The following is a 26,136-nucleotide window of genomic DNA, read 5'->3' as shown; positions in this document are numbered from 1 at the left end:
TGGGACAACTCCATATTACATTCATGTGCATGTAAAGGCAGACGTCCCAAAACGTTTGGCAATGTAGTGTGTATGCACTCCATATGATAGGGGCAAAAACAAAAAAGCTTCAAAACTGCACACAGGCTCCATGTTGTTCACTTTTTTCCCCTTGAACAACATGGACGCTACTAAACAAATGGCTTCTGCAGTGAAATGCTGACTCATCAGTGCAGAAACAGAAACACAGAATCGATCACAGCAACGATCATATTTATTTTATATATATACATATACCTTGTTCTTTAGCTTTAACTGCTCTATAATGAATTATTACGCCAAATCCGTTCAAAGATTTTTTTACATTTTTACGCAGGAAGTGGAGGCAGGAGTGAGATTTATCCCTGTGTACAAACCTGAGGATGTTCAAGAGCCAGCAGAAGAATCAGAAGAAAACACAGCATTCTTTATATACATATATTTATAGAGAGAGTTTTACGAGGTAGAATAAATATGGAGGTAACTTTAACCTTTTCTTAACACTGCTTACATCTGTTTATAAAACCAGCCGTGAATCCTCTGGGCGTTCGGCTCTCATTACAACTGTAGAAGGAAAGAAACAGCTCTATGAACGCATATCTATTAATCAAACGGCCTTTGTGTTAATTCCCTGGACTTTTAATGGGTCAAACTGCTGATTGAAATCATTGGAACATCTTTCAGCTACAACAATATTTTCACTGCTTCACTATTAAAAGAGCTGATGTTGGAGACTTAGCATGTGATAATACACCCATTCTGTCTATATAATTTCTCTGAAACTGAACGTTCAGAAGAAGATTTTTTAATGATTATGAGGTAAAAAAAATTTAAATGTTAATTTTTTAAGGTGAAATATTTTGCGGTAAGAAAAATTTGTGATACAAGAGTCCTGCTGGAGGACCACTATACAAGACCTTTTATTTATTTATTTATTTATTTTGTAGCCTCTTGGGAGGGTTTGTGGATGGGGGTTCTGTTGTTGTATTGATTTGTTTGTTTATGTTATTTTTATTATTTTTAATTATTTATTTTTCTTTTTATTATTTATTTTTCTTTTTATTATTTATTTATTTATTTATTTATTTTTATTTAATTTAATTTTATTTTGGCCTCTTGGGAGGGTTGAGGGTGGGGGTTCTGTTGTTGTATTGATTGGTTTGTTCATGTTATTTTTATTATTTTTATTTATTTATTTTTCTTTTTATTATTTTCTTTTATTTTCTTTTATATTAGCCTCTTGGGAGGGTTGTGGGTGGGGGTTATGTTGTTGTATTGATTGGTTTGTTATTTTTATTTATTTATTTTTCTTTTAATTATTTAATTTACTTTAATTTAATTGGTTTTGGGGGGTTCTGTTGCTGTTTCATTTTGCGACTGATTCTGTAAGTCTGCAAAAATGTAATAAAAAACTATTCTCAGAAACACACCTCTGAACTCATGGAGGTGGGGATTCATTAAATATTCATATTTTATGCTAATGTGCTGTAGAGTTTATTGGTGCTGTAACTGCTTGAGATTTATTTTTTGTCCCTGTGATCTGTGGTGGAAACCAATGAGCTTTTTCATTCGGTTTATTCACTTACTTTAATCCATGAGAAAAGTTTATAGATTTAAAACATTCGATGGGTCAGATCAGGACGTTTATCAGCCTTGTGGATTTCCAACTGCTTGAATGATTTTTTTTACCTTAAAAGCATCACATTTACACAATTTTTCAGTCATTATGAATTCAGGTCAAAGTTCTGCTGACTGATTTCACTTTATACACATGCTGAAGGCTGCTTTATTAAGCAACTTTTCTAAAATAAAACCACTGATGGAACAGCAGAGGAATTGAAACTGTCTTTAATGCAAAGTCGTGGTTTAATGCAGTCAGAGAAAAACTCTAAATAAAGCATCTGAACTGAGGAGTGACCCCTGTAAAGCTGTGTATCACTCTAATTTCTCACCTGCATGTGGTTCTCCAGAACAATTTCTTTCTGCTTTTTAACCTGATACACATTCAGTGTATGCTGAAGGACAGAGCGTCAGTGTCTCTACTGTAGGTCTCAGGAGGAACCATGTCACGCTCTCCTAACCCCTGCACTCCGCCCACACGGCGCTCTGCAAGCCTGATGAGCTATCTACAAACCTCACCACGGAAATATATTTCTGGAGCTCCGGTGCTCTCTCACACCACAGAGAGGTCAGTGCCGGAGTTTCTGGCTCAGTGGCTCAGAGACACACCTCTCTCACCAGGGGCTCTAGCGGCTCAGAGACACGCCTCTCTCACCAGGGGCTCGAGCGGCTCGGACACACGCCTCTCTCACCAGGGGCTCGAGCGGCTCGGACACACGCCTCTCTCACCAGGGGCTCGAGCGGCTCGGAGACACGCCTCTCTCACCAGGGGCTTGAGCGGCTCGGGGACACGCCTCTCTCACCAGGGGCTCTAGCAGCTCAGAGACACACCTCTCTCACCAGGGGCTCTAGCAGCTCAGAGACATGCCTCTCTCACCAGTGGCTCGAGCGGCTCGGACACACGCCTCTCTCACCAGGGGCTCGAGCGGCTCGGAGACACGCCTCTCTCACCAGGGGCTTGAGCGGCTCAGAGACACGCCTCTCTCACCAGGGTCTCAAGCAGGTCGGACACACGCCATTCTTACCAGAGGCTCTAGCGGCTCAGAGACACGCCTCTCGCACCAGGGGCTCAAGTGGGTCGGACACACACCTCTCCCACCAGGGGCTCGAGCGGCTCAGAGACACGCCTCTCTCACCAGGGGCTCTAGCAGCACCTCCAGGCCTGGAAAATGGGTTCCACTGGAGGAAAGTTACTCAGATTACACTCGTGTTCTCTCTCACAACAACATGCTCCCTGGTGGAGGAAGTGGAACTCAGCCCATCTTTCCCCTCAATGACATATTACCCATGGAAAAATTCACACATGAATACACACTCTCACTTTGCCCTCTCTCGTACACACACTGCCAAAGGAAGAGGGAGAAATGGTGCAGCCCTCTTGCCTATTTTCCATGTCTGTCATAACATGTTGAAAGCGATCCACAGGACCGGGTTTGTTTCCAGACAATGAATTTCCATTTATTAGAGAAGCTGCTGCGTCATGGAGACAGTGCAGGGGAGGCCGCAGCACTCATTCAAACCCTACCCAGGCTTCTTGGAGGACTCTCCATCGTTCCTCCTGAAAAGAACCTCAGTGATAATTGTTTTTCCAGCTCCGCTGAGATGCAGCGCAGCCTCCTGGTGTTTCCTGTTGTGTTTGTTTGTGTAGTGTGTTCCTCAACACACTCACTCACGTTCCTGCCTCCACCCTCTGGGTTTTTTTGTTGCCCTGTCTGGTAACTTGTGGTAATGAGGTCTGCTGGGATCAAAACCTGCTTGGAGTTTCATCGTATCCTGATTTACTGCTAAGTGGAGAAACGCGGGCTTTCAACAGAAACACTGACAAACAACTGATTTGTGTTTTGCTTTGTGTTTCTGACAACCTTCATGGAAGAGACTGAATGAAACATGACGTGTGTGTGTGTGTGTGCCAATAGTAGATGCTTACTGTACATCATACAGCTGCTTTAAATATTATTATCTGACTTTAATATATTCTGTATGATGTCTCGGTGTCTCTGATGTTTCCGTCACATGCTGCTCGTGAAGATATCTTAAAATTTGCACATCAAATTTTTTTACATTTTGTTCTTCTAAAAAACAAGATTGGGATCGTGAAGTTGCGATTAAAACACAACTTCACGGTTGTTTGTGTAAAAACTCCAATATCTGATTACAAAATATTTTATTGTTCTAAATCAGTGAAGCTGTGGATGAATAAAGAGTTTCTCTGAAACAGCGCTGGCTCCAGCACCAGCAGGAGACCTGGAATCTCTCTGAAAGGGAATTCCCTGTACAGGAAGTGTATATAGGTGTCACCGAACAGTCCGCCGTCTGGACGGAAGTGTGTGTGTGTGTGTGTGAGCTACGACAACTCTTACATAAACACAGCAGCGATGGTGATGGGAGTTTAGACGCTTAACTGTCCTGGAGCGTGATCAGTGCTGCTTTATGATGTTTGATTAAAGAGAAAATGAAATCTAGCAGAGATCCGAAATATTCCGATCGGACTGTTAGGATCGTACACATTTTCTCACATGCTGCTGCTGAAGATGCATTAAAATTTGTGATATTTGTTGGGTCTGGTTCTGGAGCCGACGCCTGTACCAGTGGCTCAGGGACGTCGTGAGTGGTAAAACGATTCTAGTATGATTTTTTAACGTTATACATGAGACCAACGTTTATATAAACATCTCAACTATGAACTGATCACCTGAGAGAGAGGTAGAGAGAGAGAGAGAGAGAGAGAGAGAGAGAGAGAGAAAGATGGTTAGGATCAGTCCGGAATTGGAATCTTAATCACCTTCAGCCTCATTCATAAACACAGATTAGCATCTGTGTAGCTTATTATTATTATTATTATTATTATTATTATGCGAGTGCACCATGATATATCTATAAAACTAAATCAGTCCTCCTACAAAGAGCAGGAAGGGGCCAGACTAACAGCGACTCCCAGGCTGGAGGAGTTTCCAGTGTTCATATAAAATTGATAATGAGATGTGTACACAGCAGGAATGGAAAATTCTGAGGTTCCTTATGAGGTTTCCACATTCCTCCCTTCCTGCAGGCCAGACACAAATGCTCTACATCTGCTCAAGAGGTTTGTTTGTGTGTGTGTGTGTGTGTGTGTGTATCGTCAGGGGAGAGAAGTTTCCATTTATTCTGCTTTTCTTTTACTTATTTTATACACTCTCAGCACGGGGATATGTATATGTACGTCACATTCGCACAAATAACGAAAAAGATAAAGATAAATGCTGCCTGAGCGCATCTGGTGTCACCGGGCGAGATGTTGGGAAAGATTTCACGAAACAAGAAGCAGTCATGGAAAAATCGATCACGTTCCTTCAGCTCACGAATATAAAAAAAAAAACAAGCACAAAAAAATTATTTAGACAAAATGGAACTTTCTGGTGACAAATCAACTCGGATCTTGTTCGGAGAATGAAGGATCATGTGTGTGTGTGTGTGTGATCTAAGAAGAACAGCGAGAACATCATCCACACTGCAGGAGCATCATCATCATCATCATCATCATACTTCTGTGTAAACATTACACCTCATCAGAGGAAACATGATGGATGGAAACCTAACAGAGAAGAATTTCATCTCATCCTTCAAGAATCTGTGGAGAAGACGAACGACCAGCTCAAACACAAACGCTCAGGATGACCAGGAGTGGACGAGAAGAGCTCCTGAATCCTGAATCTGATCTGTAAATGCAACACAAATTGACCACGGTGTGTCGTCCTCTTCTCTGGAGCTTCTTCGTCTTCTTCTTCTTCTTCTTCTTCTCTCTGTGAGGACCTGGCTGCTGGCCTTGACTGTTTCCACGGGTGATAAACACAGACAGAAACCAAATAAAGATCTGGTTTCTCACAGTGGCCGAAAAGCTTCCTACGCTGCTTTTGTTTGGCCAGTCTGTTTGGGTGATTGCAGAGGGATAAGTGGCCAGCTCTTCTCTCTTTCTCTCTTTTCTTCTCTCTCTCTCTCTCTCTCTCTCTCTCTTTCTCGCTTCTATTTATTAGCTCTGAGGTGGCAAACCGTGTGCCTGGTACTTGGCGTGACCCTGATCCGTGCTGAGAGCAGCCATCTCTTCTACAACATTCTTTGACGTCTCTGCCTCAACCAGACAATGAGTAAAACTTTAAATAGAGCCTGTTATTTATTTATTTATTTACACCTTCACTATTCCTTCATGGTCAACTCAAAGCCTGGTCCGTTCAGCCGGAAACACTAGGTGTGTGTAGAGAGAGAGAGGGCTTCAGGAGAGAGACAGAGAGAGAGAGAGAGAGAGAGAGAGAGAGAAGGCTTCAGGTGAGAGAGAGAGAGAGAGAAGGCTTCAGGTGAGAGAGAGAGAGAGAGAGAGAGAGAGAGAGAGAGAGAGAGAAGGCTTCAGGTGAGAGAGAGAGATAGAAGGCTTCAGAAGAGAGAGAGAGAGAGAGAGAGAGAGAGAGAGAGCGTCAGAGCGGCTGGCTGTCCTTGCTGTCATGTTTGATGCAGTATGCGGTCAGACCGGATGGCACTGTAATAAGAAGTATGATGCTAGCGGCGGTTTCCTATTTCCTTCTCGCTGTTCCTCCACACACTTACACCCCCTGTCTCTCCTTCCACACACACACACACACACACACAGAGCCCTGACAGCAGCACTCACAGACTCCTGCGGTTTTTAAATAGAGCAGCATTGCCTTGTCCTTGGCAACCCACAACTCCCACCTCTGCTCCTGCGCTGTGACTTTTATTTATTCCCTTATTCCATCCCGACTTCGTCCTTCTCTCTGACTCGGCCCATTGCATTCAGCGACTAAAAATACAGCCACGGCTTTTGTCCTGCCAGAAGTGGTGTGAGGCACGGGAAAGAAATTCTTCCACGTAATTAGAGCAGGACAAAGCGCAGCAAATTCACTTCACCGTCCACTCCTTTACACCTCGCAACAAAAAAATTGGATTTGGAAATTCAGGAAGGGAGAAAAAAATAAAAAATACAAAGAGTCCAATGAGAGTCCAATGAGAATGAGTCACACAAACAAGCATTATACTTTAATGGCACAGGCCACCAGCCTGGTGAGTAAAGCCAGCTCTGTTTTTTCCACTCTTAATGATCAGGGCAGCAGATTTTCCTGGAACTGAAGGAGAGATGGTGAGGAGCAGATGGAAAGTCGGCCATTCCAGACCGCTGCAGGCTCGAGCTCTGAAAAATGCTGAGGTGAGAGCGAGACTGACCTTGATTTAAATAAATAAATAAATAAATAAATGTGACGGTAAAACGAGGCAGATTTATAAAATATTTCAGATTAGATTTTGTTACTACTCTATAGTGTCCATCATCATCTAAGGACATGACCAATCATCTAAAATGTGGTTATTATTATTATTATTATTATTATTATTATTATTATTATTTTTATTATTATGAGATCTGCGCTATATTTGTCTCACTCACACAGCCTGCTGATTGGCTGTTTCACTCACGAAACCATAGCAACCATCCAATACATTGTTTTATGTAACTTTGTTAGATCTTTCTTCATATTTAGATCACATCGTCATCATCATATTATATATATATATATATATTAATGCAAACTTCATGGAAATTCTACTCAATATCTGATGATGCTGTAATGAAAACCGTAGTGACTGTCCTGCCATGCTCGTGTGCACCTACGCTATGGAAAGCAGGTTTCCTGACGTCTGGACGCTGACAGGAGAATACATGGCCGTGGCCAGTGGAGACAGGTGGGCTCACCTGCAGGCGGACTGTTACACAGTGGAACTAAGCCTATTTTCCTGGCTGCTCTTGGACGCTGTGGTACAGCTCTGCGTGGCGTCTCGACCCAGTCCTGTACACCGAATTCCACTCACAGAACTGGACAGTCTGCCAACACCAAATGCCCTTTCACCTGAGGGAAAGCCAGATGCCTCACCCCATGCATTAGTTTTCATCCAGGTTTGTTTTTTCGTTCTTTTCATCATAAACTCTAAACCCTGGGGTAGTGTCAGTGGGCCATCTGTGATAGAGGTCCTGGGGCCTACATGCCTTTCTGCCCACTTCCTGAGCTCAGCCCACTCACTGGCCCTGGCCACTCTGCCTGCCAGTTATAAATGAGTTTTTATGTCATAATAAATGCAAGATGGTTTTTCCCTTAGAGCAGCTGATTATTCATAAAGTCTCTCCGTTCTTGGTCTGTATCTGCAATCCTAAAGAAGAAGATGAAGAAGAGGAAGAAGGAGGCCACATTGGACAGAAGCTGGGTATTTCATCTCTTCTTCCTGCTAAGGAGCTGGCATGGGTCTGGACTCAACAGAAGGCATGGAGGGCTTATCCCAGCAAGAGAGCAGGCCACAGACACCCTGACTGACTCGCAGGGAAGGAAGGAGCCTGGTTCAGCTCTGTCGTAGCAGCAACACACCTCCACAGTCCTCTGGCATGGGACTTGTTAGATTTGCGTCACGAGCCCCAGCAAGTAACTCTCATTATTAAGCTGCACTGGATTTCAGTCTATAATAATCTCTCCATAACCGACACCTTACACTGATCGATACTCGGCTCTTCCTGATGGATTGAAGAGACTTTTTGCTGTATTTGCTGTATTTTTAGAACAGAAAATGTGTAGCTGTGACCGAAATAATAAAACACACAGCGAACCAACTGCCTAAAGCTAGTGAAAAAGACATGACTCTATCTCAAGTGACTCACACGCTTCCCACAGAACAGCAAAAGAAACCAAATAATATTTCTCTGCCCGAGTGTAGGAGTTAACACGCCGGCTGAAACCGTAACGTAATGAAGTGGCGTCACTGAGAGCACAACATAACCCTGGATCCATGGGCTAATGAAATTCTGCTAATGAAACCGAGATAGCTGTCTAATTGTTTATATTAATCTAGGTGTTCTAGCAAAAATAATAATAAAATAGAAACTGATAAAAGGACTAATATTCACTGGAACGTATTGTATCAATCATTAATATTTCAGCTACAGGAACTTGGATGTCGTATTTTGAACTTATATTAATATCATTATTCCATTACGCCACATGATGGGCACTGGCACCGAATGACGAGAAGCACGTGCACGGTGATGGAGAACGTGCCATGAGTGTTAAAAACACTTTGTACGTACCATAGATGGAGGTGTAAAGTCTAACACAGCCTAAGCCATCTTTTCCTCCCTCTCTCTCTCTCTCTCTCTCTCTCTCTCCCTGTATCTTGCCCTCCATGTCTCTCTCAGCGTATCTGTGCCTATCTTTAGCAGGTCACTGCTAGCTAAAGCAATAGCATACTGTGTTCTGTGTGCATGAGAGATAAGAAAAAGTTATAAAAAGCCCATGGCATGGAAAATTCCTCTTTTTCTAATAAGATATTGATGAAGCATGGAAGCTATTGTCAGTTTCTTTCACCCCCAACTCATTAGGTCTATATACAGAAACCAACCTGCTAAAAGAGTGCTTTAATTATTTATAGTTGTGACTCAATGGTGTATACATCACCGGCAGGTTAGACACGCCCAATTACTACAAAATGATCCTAAATGTTTCATCCTATACCCAGTGCAGTACACAACACTAGCTGTGTTTTATTTACTGATCAAAAACCGGCTAAGGTTAAAAAAGATAAGAGATCATGATCATTATTATTATTTTAAACAAAACATTTCTCCATGAAAATGCTTGTAGGTATCTCGGACCGTGGTTGCACCACATGATATTTTCAAGTTCCTACTATAAAATTTTATTTTGAATAAAAATGTATGTATATATATAGTTACAGATATACTGTAAATCCCAGTGTTTTCTATAGGTTGTACCACATGACACTTTTATATAGTGACTATAGAACAGCTTTACAAAACTTCTAGATGTTTCTGAGGAAACTTGGCAAGGATGTGTCATTATATTGTTTTTACTATAAAAGGCCTTTATCAAAACAACCTTCTCTTGATGGTTAGTCTTCAACTGATGTATGATAAAATATTTATGAAAGAGATATAAATGCTTTACTACACAAAATATACAAATATATATATAGTAATACCAAATAGAATCAGACGGATGCACCACATGAGACTCTTTTAATAAAAGAAAAACCACTGATACAAAATTGTGTATCTACACTATATTGCCAAAAGTTTTGGGACACCCCTCCAAATCATTGAATTCAGGTGTTGTTTTTCAGGGGTTGGACTCGGCCTCTTAGTTCCAGTGAAAGGAACTCTTAATGCTTCAGCTTCATACCAAGACATTTTGGACAATTTCATGCTTTGTGGGAACATGGATGAGCGAGTTTGGTGTGGAGGAACTTGACTGGCCTGCACATAAGACACTTTTTGGATGAATTAGAGCGGAGACTGCAAGCCAGGCCTTCTCGTCCAACATTAGTGCTTGAACAAACGTGCTTCTAGAGAGGAATGGTCAAACATTCCCATAAACACACTCCTAAACTTTGTGGACTCTTCTTCCAAGAATAGTTGAAGCTGTTATAGCTGCAATGGGCGGGAGAACTTCATATTACATTCATGTGCATGTAAACATCCCAAAACCTTTGGCAATATCGTCTATGTATAAATGAGAGCTAATAAATATGCATTATACTTTATTATGCGTTAGATTTTTTTAAAGGTATAAAAAAAGTCACGTCATCAGCCCATGTATTTGAACTATAAACAACAGACACAGAGCTGAAGCGGTCAACTCTGAAGTGGCAAGGTCAGTGTGACTCTCCAAGCAAATCCCCATCATAAAATTATCAACAGAAACATGATTCCTTACAGGGGATTCTGGGAGCAGAGACAGAAGCTTATGTAATTCACTAGGTAGTACACACACACACACACACACACACACACTATCATCATCATCAGCATTTACTTAATCAAATAATAGTAACCAGGAAAATAAGCAGAAGCAAAATCTGCTCACAATTACGTCTTGTTCTTCTGCCAGAGCAGAGCAGCAGATGAAGCAGGGATCTACCTTGTAAATGAGAGTTAACTGTACCCTTGTGCAGTGCAGGGTGTGCTAAGTGGATAACGCTTTCTGCATTTCATTACGTCTCTACTTACAGGCTCCTGCTTGTACGGGTATTTATGTTGTACAGAAGAATGCGACTGTTGTGTAATAAATACAGCTGCCATATTAAGAGATTAAAATCCATCGCATGTTGCAAATAAACTCAAAGCTGGTTGCTAAACATGTGTGACCAGACTTAAAAGTTTTGCTGGGATATGACCTCATATCCTGTTTGTGTTTATGGATAAAATCACACGATGTGATCCAAATTTCATCAGGACTGGAGGAACAAAAACGATTCATAATTTAAAATTGAAGAACTTCCTATCACTTCTGGAAATCTAGAGAAAGAAGAATGATGTGATGTTGAGGAGCTCAAGAGGAGCTTTAAAATGTCTTCACCATCATGGTCAATCACTCAGCTATAAAGTTCGGTGAGATCTGCCCAAACTTTTAGGTTATGGACAAACTGTCCCACATGTCAATAATCCAAGAAAGAGGATTGTTTTGATTGGTCAAATCTGATCATGAAGAACATGGAATCTATGATGGTTCTACTGAGGAGGTATTACTGTGAGCATCTGTTTTAACAGTGGTGCTAGAGGGTTGGAGTGGTATTTACTCAAATTGCTGTGATGGTCACAAAGTTCTTTATCACTGTACCAAATTTCATGAAAGTCTGATGAAGCAGATTGAGCTGCTGTAGATAGTGAGGAACAAAATAAAAAATAACAACACTATGGAATACAAGCTTGGGGCTTGGGCCCCTAATCATCATCATCATCATCATCATGTTGTTCTTGTGACCCATGCTAGCAGATCCATTCATCAGGTAACATCAAGTAATGCAACGAAGACAAAACTTTTCATTAAAAAAAAAAAATAATAAAAGCCACATTTTCCCATCATCCTGTTTTACGCTCCCGTTAGCATCAAACCCATAACTCTGGACGCAGTGCCAAGCAGACACTTTCCTTACTTCAGATCTTTAAAACCATTCCAGGTAAGCCAGAGACGCAGCAGCAGACACTCAGAGATTATATGATGTCTGAGAATCTGATCGGAAAAGGTTTTAGCTCGATTGGCAGAAGAAGCAGGTTTCATTCCACAGCTATGAGAGCCGAGCGCTAGGAGATTCTTGCTCTTCCATCCGGAGGAAAGGGAAGAGAGTCAGGAAGCAACTCACTGTCTTTCAAGGTCACTGTAATCTCCACGCCGGGGGCTACCCCCTGTTTATGAGACACTGAAGAGCCGTGCAGAAACCGGATTATTTACAAATACGGAGAAAAGAAAAGCCTCTCAGATAGAAATATCTAAAAATGCCCTGGAGACGTCTAGTCCCAGTGCTCAGTTCCTGGTGTTTCCTTGTGTTTCCATCACGTGTCATATCATCATATCATAAACTATTCCTGTTAAGACCGATAGTGGTGTAAGACAGGAGTGAAAATCAGGTACCATCGAGGTCCGCCGAGGGAAAGGACGATTCCTGGCACACGGAGGAGCTGAGACTAAAAAAAAGCTGTATCAGGGACTAAAATCTGTGCACTAATCATTTTTGTTTTCTTCAGCTGTGCTTTCACAAGGAGAAAGAAAGAAAGAAAGAAAGAAAGAAAGAAAGAAAGAAAGAAAGAAAGAAAGAAAGAAAGAAAGAAACAGTTGAAGTCTCTAGACACACAGACAGTAAGTTGTCTACCACTGCCACTCCTTTCCTGCTTGTCCTCTCTGGTATTGTCATTCTGTCTGTTTTCACACCCACAGACTAACACAAGCAGTGCGACCGTATACACACACACACACACACACACACTCTTACTCCGAGAGGGAAAGATTTGTTTAAAAAAAGCAGATTACATACCAGCCTGGCTTGACTGGCCCCTCAGTCATCTGCTGCATTCCTCGCTGCTTGCACTTCCCTTGTCCATTTCGAGGGAATCGAGTATACGAGCGGCGAAACTGCCCAGTGAAACTCCCATCAATCAGAAGACACTCGCTGATAGAGCGTATGCTAGGAGACCTACTGATGTAAGCTAGTCACCAGAGAAAATACCCAGTCGTGACGCATATCCAGGAACAAAAATAGCACTGGGGCCCCTAGAGGGATTATACAACAGGCTACGTTCAGAGACACTTTCAGCGCTCACACAGGCTCTCGCGCAGCCTCTCGCGCTCCGTCGGTTCTGTTTGCTTGCGCAAATGAAGTTTACATTTTAGTGAAGCGAGACATGACCGCAAATAGACGGGTCAAGAGAGCTAGGGAAAGAAGCACAGACTGAAAGTGACGTTTGCGCAAAAGTGTGTGTGTGTGTGTGGTTTCAACACAGAGTCTTATCAGACCAAACTTTAACCATCTGGCCTCAATGCCTTTGACCTGGGGTTGTCCATGGCATGCCAAGCAGGGCATAACAACAAGGCAACACTTCCTCTTCCTGGCCTCCCTCGTTTATAGCTCTCCCTCAGCGCTATAAATAGCTCACCAGGCTAACGCGTACAAAATTCCTCCACCGATGTGCTTTCTCTTTTCTATTCCTGGACACTTCTGTGATTGACTTGTGGATCGCAGGTATGTGTGTGTGTAGGTGTGTGTATGGAGGAGTACTGTAGCTTCACTGTCACACCACCGGTACAAGAACCAGGTTCTAACCAGTTCTCATCACACTCCACATTAGAACAGACTATCTGGCTTTGTCCTACTGCATGGTTTAACTGTTAATTGTTATCATGGTGATGTGTTTAATTGGCAAGTTTCCTGTCAACTAGGAGTCATTTTATAATTTTATTTTCTGGCTTGATCATGATAAAAGTTCTTATCCAACCCATTTCATATCGGTGAGTGAGGTTCTCCTCATAAACCTGCAGCAGAACCCATCACTCTTTCTAGGCGACGCTAGACGAATCAGATAACTTCTCTATCAGCAGGACGGGTTTGTTCCTGAGCCATCACACACGTTCTGGTGTTCTTCTACAATCCAATTTGCACAGCTAAATATACGTGACCTCTCCTGACTTCCAGAGTGGATGCTGTGATTCCCTGTGGATCTCTGACAGAGAGAGAGAGAAAGAGAGAGAGAGAGAGAGAGAGAGAGAAGAAAAAAACAAGCAGCGGTTCTGATTCTCCAGGGCTCATGTTCCCTGTCTAAGCAAGTCTTACTGTAAACAACATTCCCTGAGGAAAAGACTGCCACAAAAAAGCATGTGATGCCTACAGAGGAGCCCTATAGGATGTAGAGAGAACGGAACATGGCACTGGAAACACGATCCTTGGGAAAATCAGATTATCAGATACCCAAAAATAAATTCTTAATACATCATGACTGTAAAAAGTATATGCACCCCTAACCGTCATACCTACAGTATATACACCCCTCCACTCGGCCCCTTAGTTCCAGTGAAAGGAACTCTTAATGCTTCAGCTTCATACCAAGATATTTTGGACAATTTCATGCTTTGTGGGAACAGTTTGGGGATGACCCCTTCCTGTTCCAACATGACTGCACACCAGTACACAAAGCAAGGTCCATAAAGACATGAGTGAGTTTGGTGTGGAGGAACTTGAATGGCCTGCACTCCTGAATCCTTAGTCCATAGAACACGCTTCTAGAGGAATGGTCAAAAATTCCCATAAACACACTCCTACACCTTGTGGAAAGCCTTTCCTAGAAGAGTTGAAGCTGTTATAGCTCCCTAAACGTTTGGCAATATAGTGTATTTGTAGTTCTTCAACCTGTTCAACTATTCAAAGCAGTTCCTTGAAGACATGAAGGTTGACTCTGACTCAACCCCACTGGGATGAACTGGAATTGGAGTCTCCTCAACATCCCAACATCAGAGTCTGATCTCACTAATGCTCTTCTAACTGAATGAATCCCACAACATCTAGTGGAAAACCTTCCAGAGAAAAAAATTAGGGAGGTTAAACAAGGACATGAATGGGTGTAACGTTCAGGGGTGCACATGCTTTCGGTCATATAGTATATTAAGTATTAGGTGTATCTTCTCCCAGGCCATGTTAATCACAGCTTTATGGGTTTGGTTTGAAAAGGAAATAATCTCCGAGGGAATCGGAGAAGATTAAATGTTATGAATGATGCTGCATTCCTTCTTGCTCCTGCGTTCTCTCGGTCTGTAACAGATCCATCTCGGCTCCGAGCAAACGGACCTTCAGAACATCTTTACTCCATCAATATTTAATCTTAAGTATTGCTGGAAGCATGTAGGAAAATGTGATATCAAAGTGGTTTCATATTAATACTTAATAATTAACTATTTCTCAGGAAGAAAGCAGCAACTTCCACTGTACAGACTGCTGAGAGGAGCTCGCTGCTGGAGCAGAACCGACGGAACCCAAGTTCTATCAGTATGGTTCCTTTACTCAGTCACAGAAACCTTCACTCAGACATCTCACAGAAAATATGTAGCTATAATTTCAACTATGACAAGATAGAGAGAGCAGATACAAACTGAAAAAAAAACGATAACATTTGCAAATAATTTGCATAACATTTGCATAATTTGTATAGATTTTTTAATATCATTATTTTTTCCCCCAAAAGTTGACAGAGAATTTTTCCTAGCAGAGCACAGCAGCTAGTCGGATTTGTCTTGCGGATAAAAGTAATAAACTGTTTTGGTTTGTTTGTTCGAATTCCACATCCATCACTCAGATGGTTTGCATCTCAGCTAAGTAGTTAGCCGATAGCAGCTAGCGACGCTGCAAAGCTATTAGCATCCTGAGGTGAATCATGATTAGCTTCAACGTACACGTAATACTGAAAAACACTGAATAAATGAGTACGATTTAATAAGTTCTTCAGGTTTCATCTATCAAATGTCACTCATCTGTGACTAGCAAGAAAATACGCTCCTGATGTAAGTCTTCTGATGTCACGCTAGAGAAAGCAGCGTCGTAGGACGTTTATACGGAGAGATAAACCGGTGTGATGGAGTTTGTGTTGTACAAAACAAACAGAATAAATAAAAGTAATCCTATTACACAATTCTATTAAAGCACAGACATGCTAACGACGCTCTCTCGCCATCCATTTGGATGAGGAGATCAGGATCGAATCAGGAATGTTTTCTAATCTGGAATGAAGGCAGATTTATTCACCAACTGTGAAAAGGAGAGCATTGCTCGGTATATTACTTTGCTGAGGAGAATGGTTTCCATGGCAATACTGGCACGACTGATGGTGGCGGCAATAGCGGCCATGTTTATACCTATTTGTAAAGTTTCTGAAGCGGGAAAGGAAGTTGAAAGCGATTCAGGATAAGCAGCTACACATCTACATGTACTGTAGAATGGATTTTACCTCCAAGACACACACACACACACACAACATGGAATAACAAAACCCAGCATTAAAAAATCCAATTAGCATAAAATGTCCCACCTGCCACACAGATGCGGAGTTCCCCTTCCTTTACGCTAATAAAGTCGAGCAGCATTTGTAAAAGCCTCAAAGCGGCGATTCCTCCTTGTAATTTAGTGGACAGAACAAACAGAGGAATGGTAATTAGGACAGAATGTAAAATGTATGTACAATCATTGCATCAGGACTCCAGAGTGCGATCACACTCCAATCCAGGAGAGGTTGAGAGCCAAGGGAGCAAATCAGGTAGCGCTCTCTGGCTGGGTGGAGCTCTCTTTCTTTCTCTCTTTCTTTCTCTCTCTCTCTCTCTCTCCTGTTGATCACAGTGCTACTGGCCTCTTACAATATTACAAGAATAAAAGATCAGAACATCCTAGAACAACAGATCCTCCTTAAAGAACCCTTTACAGTTGCCGTATTTGCTGCACAGAGGTGCTACTGGATTCCCACAATCCCTCTATGGAGCCTGACTCTAATCACACATTTACATTTTCTGCCACGCATCATGATGTTCAACACAGTTATCGTTCATCTCCTGTTATTTTATTTATCGATTCACCATGGCAACGCCGTGAAAGATTTCAGCATTTCCTTCACAATTTAGCATTACGCCTATCTTTACACCAAGCTGACAAAATCTTGCTGGAATCAGATAAACATGCTAGGGAAAAAAAAAAAAAAAAATCAACACGTTTGGTTTGTGAGCCTCACTTGGTCACATTGTGAGATACAGTGGAACTGCGCCTCACTTCCTGTAAGTGTGGCGTAACCTGGTGATTGATTGTGTCGCCACGGCGACACCATCTGAGATATGAAAAGGTCCTCTGCAGTTTAACATCAGGGATATCTTTAGATCATACATGGCGTCTGATGAATCCTCTAGGTTGTAATAATAATAATAATAATAATAATAATAAAAAGAAGAAGAAGAAGAAGCATCAAGTTCAAAAAGTTATTTTTATTCAGTGATGTAATATTTTTCATCCTCATTTCCATATACTCATGTCCAGCACGTGTTAGTGACTGCTCACACAAGTGCTACATTCCTATCATGAAATTAATCTCTTGATCACAGTAAACCTTGGAGGAGGTTGTTTTATGTCATCAGACGGTCAAAGCGAACACTCGGGCAGCTGTTTAAAAACAAACGAGCTCTTATACACTCAGTCCAAGGGAGCGCCGGCCTTCTCCGGGATCGACTCTCGGCTGTTACACAACCCGCTGCTGTGTTTTCCTCTGGAGCAGCTGTCTCTCATTTCATCCAACGGAGTGGAAAAAAAATTAGTCCTGATGGCACCTCCCCTGAAAATTCCCATCAGTCCATGAACTCTCACGTCGCTCTGCGGCACCTGTTACTTCGGAAGCCGGGCATACCGAGGCGGAGCTACTCCGTGACCTTTGACCTCTCCAAACCGCAGAACTCCGACGGCATTCGGCGATCAGACACAGGAGCGCAACCGTATTTAACCTCTGAGCGGGATCCGCCAGTCAGTGCCAGGAATGAGGACTGGGGGCTTCCCAAACAGACAAACACCCCCTGTTCCAGCGAATGGCCTGCGCATGCCTGCAACCCTGAAGCATGTGAAGACTCCTACAGCAGCATAACAAACACCGCTCTATGTTCTAGCGCACGCTAAAGAGCTCCAGCTTCTCCATGAATAACGCCTCTGATTCGGCGGAGTATAAAACCGGATACAAAGTTCCACCGCATCACCTGGGGCCATGCCAGATAAAATAAAACAAATTAAACCAGAAAAAAAAAGTGGTCCATTTGACAAATTTTGTTTTTCCGGAAAAACATTTAAACTACAGATGGCCACAAAACCCTCCTTACACGTGAGATTGTTTTTTTTGCTTTTTTGCAGGACATTAGCTCTGCTTTTAGAAGGCTGAAGTATGAGCGAGTGTGTGTTTGGACTAAAGGACACTTTCTGGACAGCCCCATGGACTTTCCCACCATCCCAGACACGCCGCTCTGGAAAGTTCCCTGAATAAGCAGCTAAGATTGTTGGCATTCTCTGAATCTTCACCGTTTACATGATGACCGCGGCATGAAGTCCAGCCGAGTTTGAAACACACTGGAGGTCAGCGTGGACGTACGAAGAGGACGTGAGATGCAGTTTAACGTGATGTGAATAGCGACAAATAAAATGATACTCCATGAGTTGATCCCAAACTTCGAACAGAGAAGGAAAAATGATCAGACCTCATGACCTTGCTGTTCATCTGAACACAACACCAGTTAATGCTAAGGTTAAAAACCAGCTCCTGACTTATTTCTATCATGGTACATCTAGTTCTTTCTGACCAAATATTATGCATCGTTTTCATGGTAACATTACGAACGTGATGTTAACGTGACTCAATTCATTCACACGGAAACCGGTTTACACGCACGAACCAAATCAATTCAGATTTTTTTAATCCTGATTCTGAATGGACTGTGTGAACACTTTGAGAATAATTTTATTTTAAAAAAAATAAAAAATTCCCCAAGCTGCACCTCAACATCAGCTGAAGCTCAGTGGTTCTTCAGGGTCTGGCGTGGAACACGAGCAGCAGCGTGGTGACGTATTCAGATCTCAGTGGAAATGTCATCCTCAACATCACGCAACAGCCGCCTGGTCACAAGTTCTCTCCCTTGAGCAGCCTTTAAGATTCCAAAACAAGTCGAAGAGCTCATCTACTCTCACGCACACACACACACACACACACACCAAAAAAACAGGAAACACCAGATCTCCAGAACGGATGAAACCGGGACAAATCCCCAAAAATCCATCATGTGATATATTCATCTAGTGAAACATCTCACTGTTAAGGTTTGTAGAAGTTCTCCACACAGCCTGAGTTTGATATCCTGCCCTTTTCCACTGCACTATTTGTGCAACCTGGCGCCGTACCAAGGGCTTATGGGAAGACAAATGACTCAGTGATTACTTTAACAATTACTCAGCCAACAGACTTGAGCTTGGAAGGACATGATACCAGAAGACATCTTGCTCTGATTTGTCAAGAACTTGTTGGTAAGAGGTGAGAGATTTAAAACAATAATAATAAAAAAAAAATAACACACAGACACACACACACACAATATATTTATACTCCTTCTGGGAAAATCTTCCTGAAATTCTAGCATTAAAGAGCTGATGACTGCAGTGAGATGTTCAAATCTCTAACATCTCCAGCTCCATCTCCAAGCTGCACGTTTCCATCTGCGGCACAGGATGCTGCTCGACGTGAAATATGCGCCGGAGTTATAAAACGCATTATGTAACGCATCCACCGAGTCTGACTGCAACAGCTAATTAAGCAGCGAGCCGCAGGGGGGCAAATTTATTTCCTTTCTCTAAACTGGTCCGCACGTCAGAACGCTGGAGACGACGGAGAAAGAACAACAAACAGAAAAGGTGCAGAGGAAGAAAGAAGAAAACTGTATAAAAACACGTCATATCTACAGAGTCTGAGATATCTGCATGAAGCAGATAATAACATCCCTGCACAGAGAAGCGCAGACTGAACGTCTGGAGGAAAAAATAAACCATCGATCGCCTCACAGCGCAGGAGAAACCTGAGGGAAGAAAGAGCTGGCCTCGGGGCGGCCGGAAACCGACCCGCACGTCTCGCCCATCTCATCAGCTCCGTGTCCGGTCTGATCTTACAGCGACCGACCGAAGCTTTTCCCCGGGTCCAGTTTTCACACACTGTAGATGGCTGGAGCTGATAACATGTCCACTCTAATCCAATTCAAACAAACTGCTCTAGAACAGAGAGAGAGGGCTTTCCCTCAGAATCCCCACATTCCTGAGGAACATCGCTTCTTTTTATAGAGGACAAACACACAACACACACGACACACACTACACACACACTACATACAAGACACACACACAACATACAAAAAACAAACACACAACACACACACTGCACACACTACATACACACATCACACAACACACACACTACACACACCCTGCACACACTTTATACACACAACATACATGTTACATACACAAAACACACCCACTTCACACATCATACACACTACACACACACTACATACACACAACACACACACAACACACACTACATACACACATCATACACACTACACACACACTACACACACACAACACACTACATACACATATCATACACACTACATACACACATCATACACACTACACACACAACACACACTACATACACACATCATACAAACTACACGCACACATCATACACACTAGACACACACAACACACTACATACACACATCATACAAACTACACGCACACATCATACACACTACACACACACTACACACACACAACACACTACATACACACATCATACACACTACATACACACATCATACACACTACACACACACAACAAACACACAACACACACAACAAACACACTACATACACGCAAGAACATCTCTTCTCTCTACAGAGGACAAACACTGTCTCACTTCTGATCTGTTCTCACACAACATACACACAACATACACACAACATGCACACAACATGCACACAGCATACACACAGCATACACACTACATACACACAAGATACACAACATACACACAACAAACACACTACATACACACAACAAACACACAACATACACACAGCATACACACAACATGCACACAACATACACACAACATACACACAAGATACACTACATACACACAACAAACACACTACATACACACAACATACACACAGCATACACACTACATACACACAACAAACACACTACATACACACAACATGCACACAACATACACACAAGATACACTACATACACACAACAAACACACTACATATTCACACAACATACACACAACATACACACAACATACACACTAGATACACAAGTTGTATGTTTTCTTGTCCTTCTTTGGACTTTTCTCCTGCTCCTGTATACAATCCTCAGAAGGCATTTCTTCAGACACTCCACACATAAATATCATAAAAAACCGCATGCTATAAAAGAACGCCAGAGGAATGACATCACCACATGCAGGATGGACACCATCACCACACTCTGACCGCCTGAGTGGTTTGTTAGCTCCATGTTTAATCTCAGCTTTTATTTCCTGTTCTGATGCATAGATACACACCATTCATCTGGGGGTAGTGGTCGCTCAAATGGTTAAGGCTCTGAAGATCAGGGTTCAAGCCCCAGCACAGTTGGGCCCTTGAGCAAGGCCCTCAACCCACCCTGTTCTAGAGGCGCTGACCCTGCGCTCTGACACCAACCCCCAAGGATGGGATATGTGAGGAAAGAATTTCACTGTGCAGTAACGTATATGTGACAAATAATCTAGAAAAGTCTTCTGGATGTCAAAACGTGAGAAAGCGCCGAGTGTCGCCCTGGGCCTGTGATGGACCTGAACGAGAAACAGGAGGAGGAGGAAGTGACCTCAGCTGAGCTCACAGACGAGATGAAGAAAGCAACAGAGATGAAGCCGGACATCTGACCTCCCTGTCACCTAACCACAATCCTCCTATGTTCTTCTTTTTTTGCATTTAAACCTACTCCTCGTGCAGCAAAGCATACAGAGCGCAGGTTTGAGCGTATTCTTCATGTATTTTTCATGCACGTGTTCGCTCAGGCAGGAATAACAAACACACAGCAGATTGCAGGCTCAGGCTCGGAGGTGAGTGTGTGCAGTGTGGGCCGCTGGGAGCACCAGAGACCTGACGCTGGCGCTTCACACTTCCTCAGCCCTCGCACGGTTCTGCATGTGTGTGTGTGTGTGTGTGTGTGTGCGTGTGTGTGAGCAAAAAGCACCAGCAACACCTCCTCTCGCTCATCCGCAACTACATCACACCATGTGTTTAGAGCAGGGAAAGAGACGCCGCTGACATCACACCACGCAGGTGGCGGCCCTCTCGCAGGAGGAGATAAAGAGCGCAGGATTTAATCATGTCACAATGTACACACTTCCTTTACCGCGCTCCATCCACGGGAAAAACTGACAGCGCTTAATACCTCACTTTTTTTTCTTTTTTTTTTTCTTTTCACTTGGTTTTCTGTGCCGTTTCCTGTCGTCACTTTCCTCTACACCTCTTTCCTTTTCCTCTCAGTTGTGACGGCTCGAAAAACACGGCCTGTGATATGTAACATCCACAAAGATAGGAATATGAATAAATATATATTTATACACACAGGCTTTAATATTTGTCTAGAATCCTGCAGGCGCTCGATGCCCTGAAGCAGACAGACCGAGACTCAGAGAGCTGCTAAAAACCTTTGCAGATGAAAATAAGAAGAAGAAAACGTTAGACGCTGAGAAAAACCACAGCTCCAAGCTCTGCACTAGTTAGTGATCTACAGTTACACCTCTGTCCTTTCTTTACTCTTCACGTCGAGATTAAAAAGGTTGATTGTGGCTTGACGGTTGCCACACAAGAAGACTTCCTTACACACATTTATTATTCTCTCTCGCTCTCTCTCTCTCTCTCATATTGCCATCTCTCTCCAACTAAAATTGTGTAAAAGCTTGAGCATCTAGATAAGACAGATAAGACAGGACCATTCCTCTGTCAAACACGTCAATATAACACACTCTGGTGTGTGTCAGTAGGTCACACGCTCATCGCTAATCTCAGAAAAAAAAAAAAAAAAAGATGGCGTGAAATACGTCCCTGTAGTCGTCACCCAGTCCTAGTGCCTCATGTTCAGAAAGAACAATGAGGTTTCATATAATATGTGAGCCATAATTAAACCTCACCTACCATTAATCCAGATGGTAAATTGGAGCAGGGTGAAGATCAGGCAGGTCATTACTCACCACGGCCTGTGTGGGAATGGTACTTTTAATCAAAACATTCCTGAGTATTCCAAAGAAAAAGACTTTTCCTTTTCTTCTGTCGGAACGTAGGAACAATCGATTATAATCGTTTTTCTGTTTCACGCTGTTAATTAAGAGAGGAAGACCTCAGGGCAAGGACGTGCAATTCCACATGATATTTCATTGAGAGAGAGAGTTAGGAATTAATGTGAGTTTAAAAAAAAAGAAAAAAAAAAGAGTGACCTAACATGGAAGTGTACAAACTACTGGACCAGGTCAGGTCTAAATGATCATACATGTTTATGTTGGATCTGAGATCTGATAAGAACATCAGATTTCCACTAGATGTTTTGGGATTCATTCAGCTATAAGAGCATCAGTGAGACTCCAGTTCCAGTTCATCCCAGTGGGGTTGAGGTCAGAGTCAGGGCTCTGTTCAGGACACTCCAGTTCTTTACTCCAACCTTCATGTGTTCATGGAGCTGCTTTGTGCACAGAGACATTGCTTCATGCTGGAGCAGTGAAGGGTTCAGGGACATTAAGAAGCACATATAGGTGAGAAGGTCAGGGTCAGGGGTGCACATACATTTTTCTCCCTGTCAGTACAGATGTTGGAGAAGTCAAATCTGTAACATCTCCAGCTCCATTCTTGGAGCTGCATGGTGCACAGGGACATTGCTTCAAGCTGGAGCAGTGACCGGTTCAGAGATACATATAGGTGAGAAGGTCAGGGTCAGGGTCAGGGATGCACATACTTTTTTCTGACCTTGTGACTCACCACGCAGCTACAATGTCATTAGACTCTCAGATAATTTCTCAGCTTAGCTTTTTCACTAAACCCAGCTGCTGAGGAACAGTGTGAAGGCCACTAATGATAGCACTCTCCACTTAATGACCTGCAACATCCGCGTGAGGCCCGACTCCTCCGCACGCTTCACTACAATTACACCAGCGCCTGCCTTTTGTTCTGAATCCACACACACACACAAACACACACACACACCATGTCTGCAGTACATCTGAGATGTTTGTGTTAGAGAAATGAAACCTGGAATCAGATGATGTATCTACAGCTTGGTAAAGAATTGCATCCTTTCTGTCTCCACAGGTTCAGAAGACTGAGAAGTGGCTACTTCTACTCTCATTCATGCTCTCGCTGCAGCTACCTTCAGTTCTCCACAGCTCCAAAGCTCAAGCCACCATCTGTTCTACCACTGAATGGAAAAATCGAGGTAATGACAGGAAGTACGGGTAAATATGCTCCGCTCTGCAAACTGGGTGTCTCCACTGAGGTAGCTAGAACTACATGCTCATGGCAGAGTTTCTGGAAATATCACGTTTTCCGTTATAAACATCTCCTAGTCGGAGAGGAAACCTGTCCTTCCAGAACCGTTCTCTCTTTCAGAACCTGCATAAAAAAACGCACATTCCAAACGGCGTTCAACAGGAAGTGTCCTAGTCTGCGGTGCGAAAAAAACAAAAAAAACACGAGTCATTTGCATGGTTTGGAGAAGAGGAAACGAAAGCCGCTCGGTCCATAGGAGAAAAAAAGGCAGGGCGAGTTTCCGCTCAGCTCGTCTCACCTCACCTTGCCTCGCTGCTTTCCATGTGTTTTGACTATAGACACATGCCACCCACCACAGCCCCTGCCAACAGGAAGCAGCAGCTCACACAGCCTTGCTATTCAAATTCAAATGAAGCTGTTATCAGGAAGCCAGCATTGGCGGAAAAGTGGAGAGAGAGAGAGAAGAGAGAGAGAGAGAAGAGCTAGACAGAAGAGAGAGAGACAGAGAGAGAGAGAGAGAGAGAGAGAGAAAGAGAGAGAAAGGAACCCACTGACACACAGCAGCACGTGCCATGACACCCCCACACCAACAGAGAGCTCTCTAAAGCACACACTTCCTGTTCCACACTCACTTCCTGTTTATAGACACCTTCATACACTAAAATACTGAGAAATCTTGCCATGTGTCTCGTCCTGTATGTGTGACGCTCTTATCTAACCAACATGTCACACTTCAGGAAGTCGATTCAAAGGACAGAGAAGGTTCTGGGATCAGAGAAATATTCGGATCCATACGCTCTCAGAACCAGAGTCAGGGAAGTTCTTCTGTCCGTTCCTCATGACGTTTTTCCGATATTTCATGTCTGAGATCTAAATTCCACAAATCTCCATCTGTGCATGACCCGTGCCTCGATTGTCACTTATTTGATGACTATCTGGATTCAGCCATCTGTTTTTGGATTTATTCAACCTACACACACACACACACATACACCTGTCACAAACTCTACTTTAACATAGTCTTCTTACATATGACGATCACACCTTGCCTATGGATGCTTGGTGCATATATGTGTGTGTGTGTGTGTGTGTGTTAGTCTGTAAAAAGCATGTCATTTGTGTGTGGGTTGTGTTCCATTGCCTAGCAAACACCTGCAAACACTCGAATGCTGTTGTTTAGCTGGAGACAAGCGAGGGTAAATTTAGCAGCGGAGTTTTTTTGTCTGGTTCTGCCACATGTGCCAGTCAGCGTGAACGCCGCTCCAGTTTCCTACTGCTACCTTCAGCTGAGTGTCAGTGAGTTTAACACAAAAATACGAATGAATGACTAGAAAAGACATAGAGAGAGCGAGCGAGAGAGAGAGAGAGCTCATTCTCACTCAACATCCTCAGACCAGCTTTTATTCTTCCACTCACACTTTTTTATTCATTCTCTCTCTCCACTACAGCGTCTTTTTTTCACCATCAAGGACGGAGCACGGTTTCTGAGACGGTTCCCATAGAAACAGAGTATGCCTCGGTACTTCAGTCAGGTTTTGTGCGTCGTACGTTTCCCGGAGCAGCCGCACGCGCCGCCGACAGGAAGTGACCGACATCAAACAAAGGTCTGGAGAATCCCTGCAGCGGGTCAGACAGAAACCTGCCCTCTGAGGTGACCATCACCTCGACATACAGAAGGAAGAATACACACTGAATCTTCCAGCTCTCTGTGTCGAGGTTAATAAACACAGACGTACAGTAAACAACTCTGACCTTTCACCTCTGGGTGGAATTAAACCTGAGCACAAGGTGTAGTACATATCCACACACACACACACACACACACACACTGGTCTTTAACTCTTCATTTATTCGTTTCACTTCTTTACTACCGTCACAACATCTGAAGCATCACAGAAATGACTGATATGACTAACCAGAGCAGGTTTCTAACAGCAGCATGTTAGAGGAACTCCTTTAAGTGACTTTTAGCCGTGATAAATATTTACACGTGTGTTTGTCTGCATCGTTTTACAAACCCGGAGTCATACTCTCACTGCT

The 26,136-nt window shown here is 42.9% G+C and overlaps 1 protein-coding gene across 5 annotated transcripts in view; it reads right to left on the bottom strand.

Annotated features, from left to right (window-relative positions):
• The window catches only part of hivep2a (HIVEP zinc finger 2a), a 55,871-nt gene that overhangs the window by 21,153 nt on the left and 8,582 nt on the right, over nucleotides 1-26,136 (bottom strand). Inside the window, exon 1 of one of the 5 annotated variants that reach the window (XM_058392230.1) lies at nucleotides 12,490-12,656. The exons of the other annotated variants lie outside the window; for them this stretch is intronic. The gene's annotated coding sequence lies outside the window, so the exon portion shown is untranslated. Of the gene's footprint in view, nucleotides 1-12,489; nucleotides 12,657-26,136 lie in introns of those variants that run through there. 5 annotated transcript variants of the gene reach the window in all.

This window comes from Hemibagrus wyckioides, linkage group LG06 (assembly GCF_019097595.1).
Source record: "Hemibagrus wyckioides isolate EC202008001 linkage group LG06, SWU_Hwy_1.0, whole genome shotgun sequence".
Classification (NCBI taxonomy): domain Eukaryota; kingdom Metazoa; phylum Chordata; class Actinopteri; order Siluriformes; family Bagridae; genus Hemibagrus; species Hemibagrus wyckioides.
This window is presented reverse-complemented; position numbering and strand designations above follow the sequence as displayed.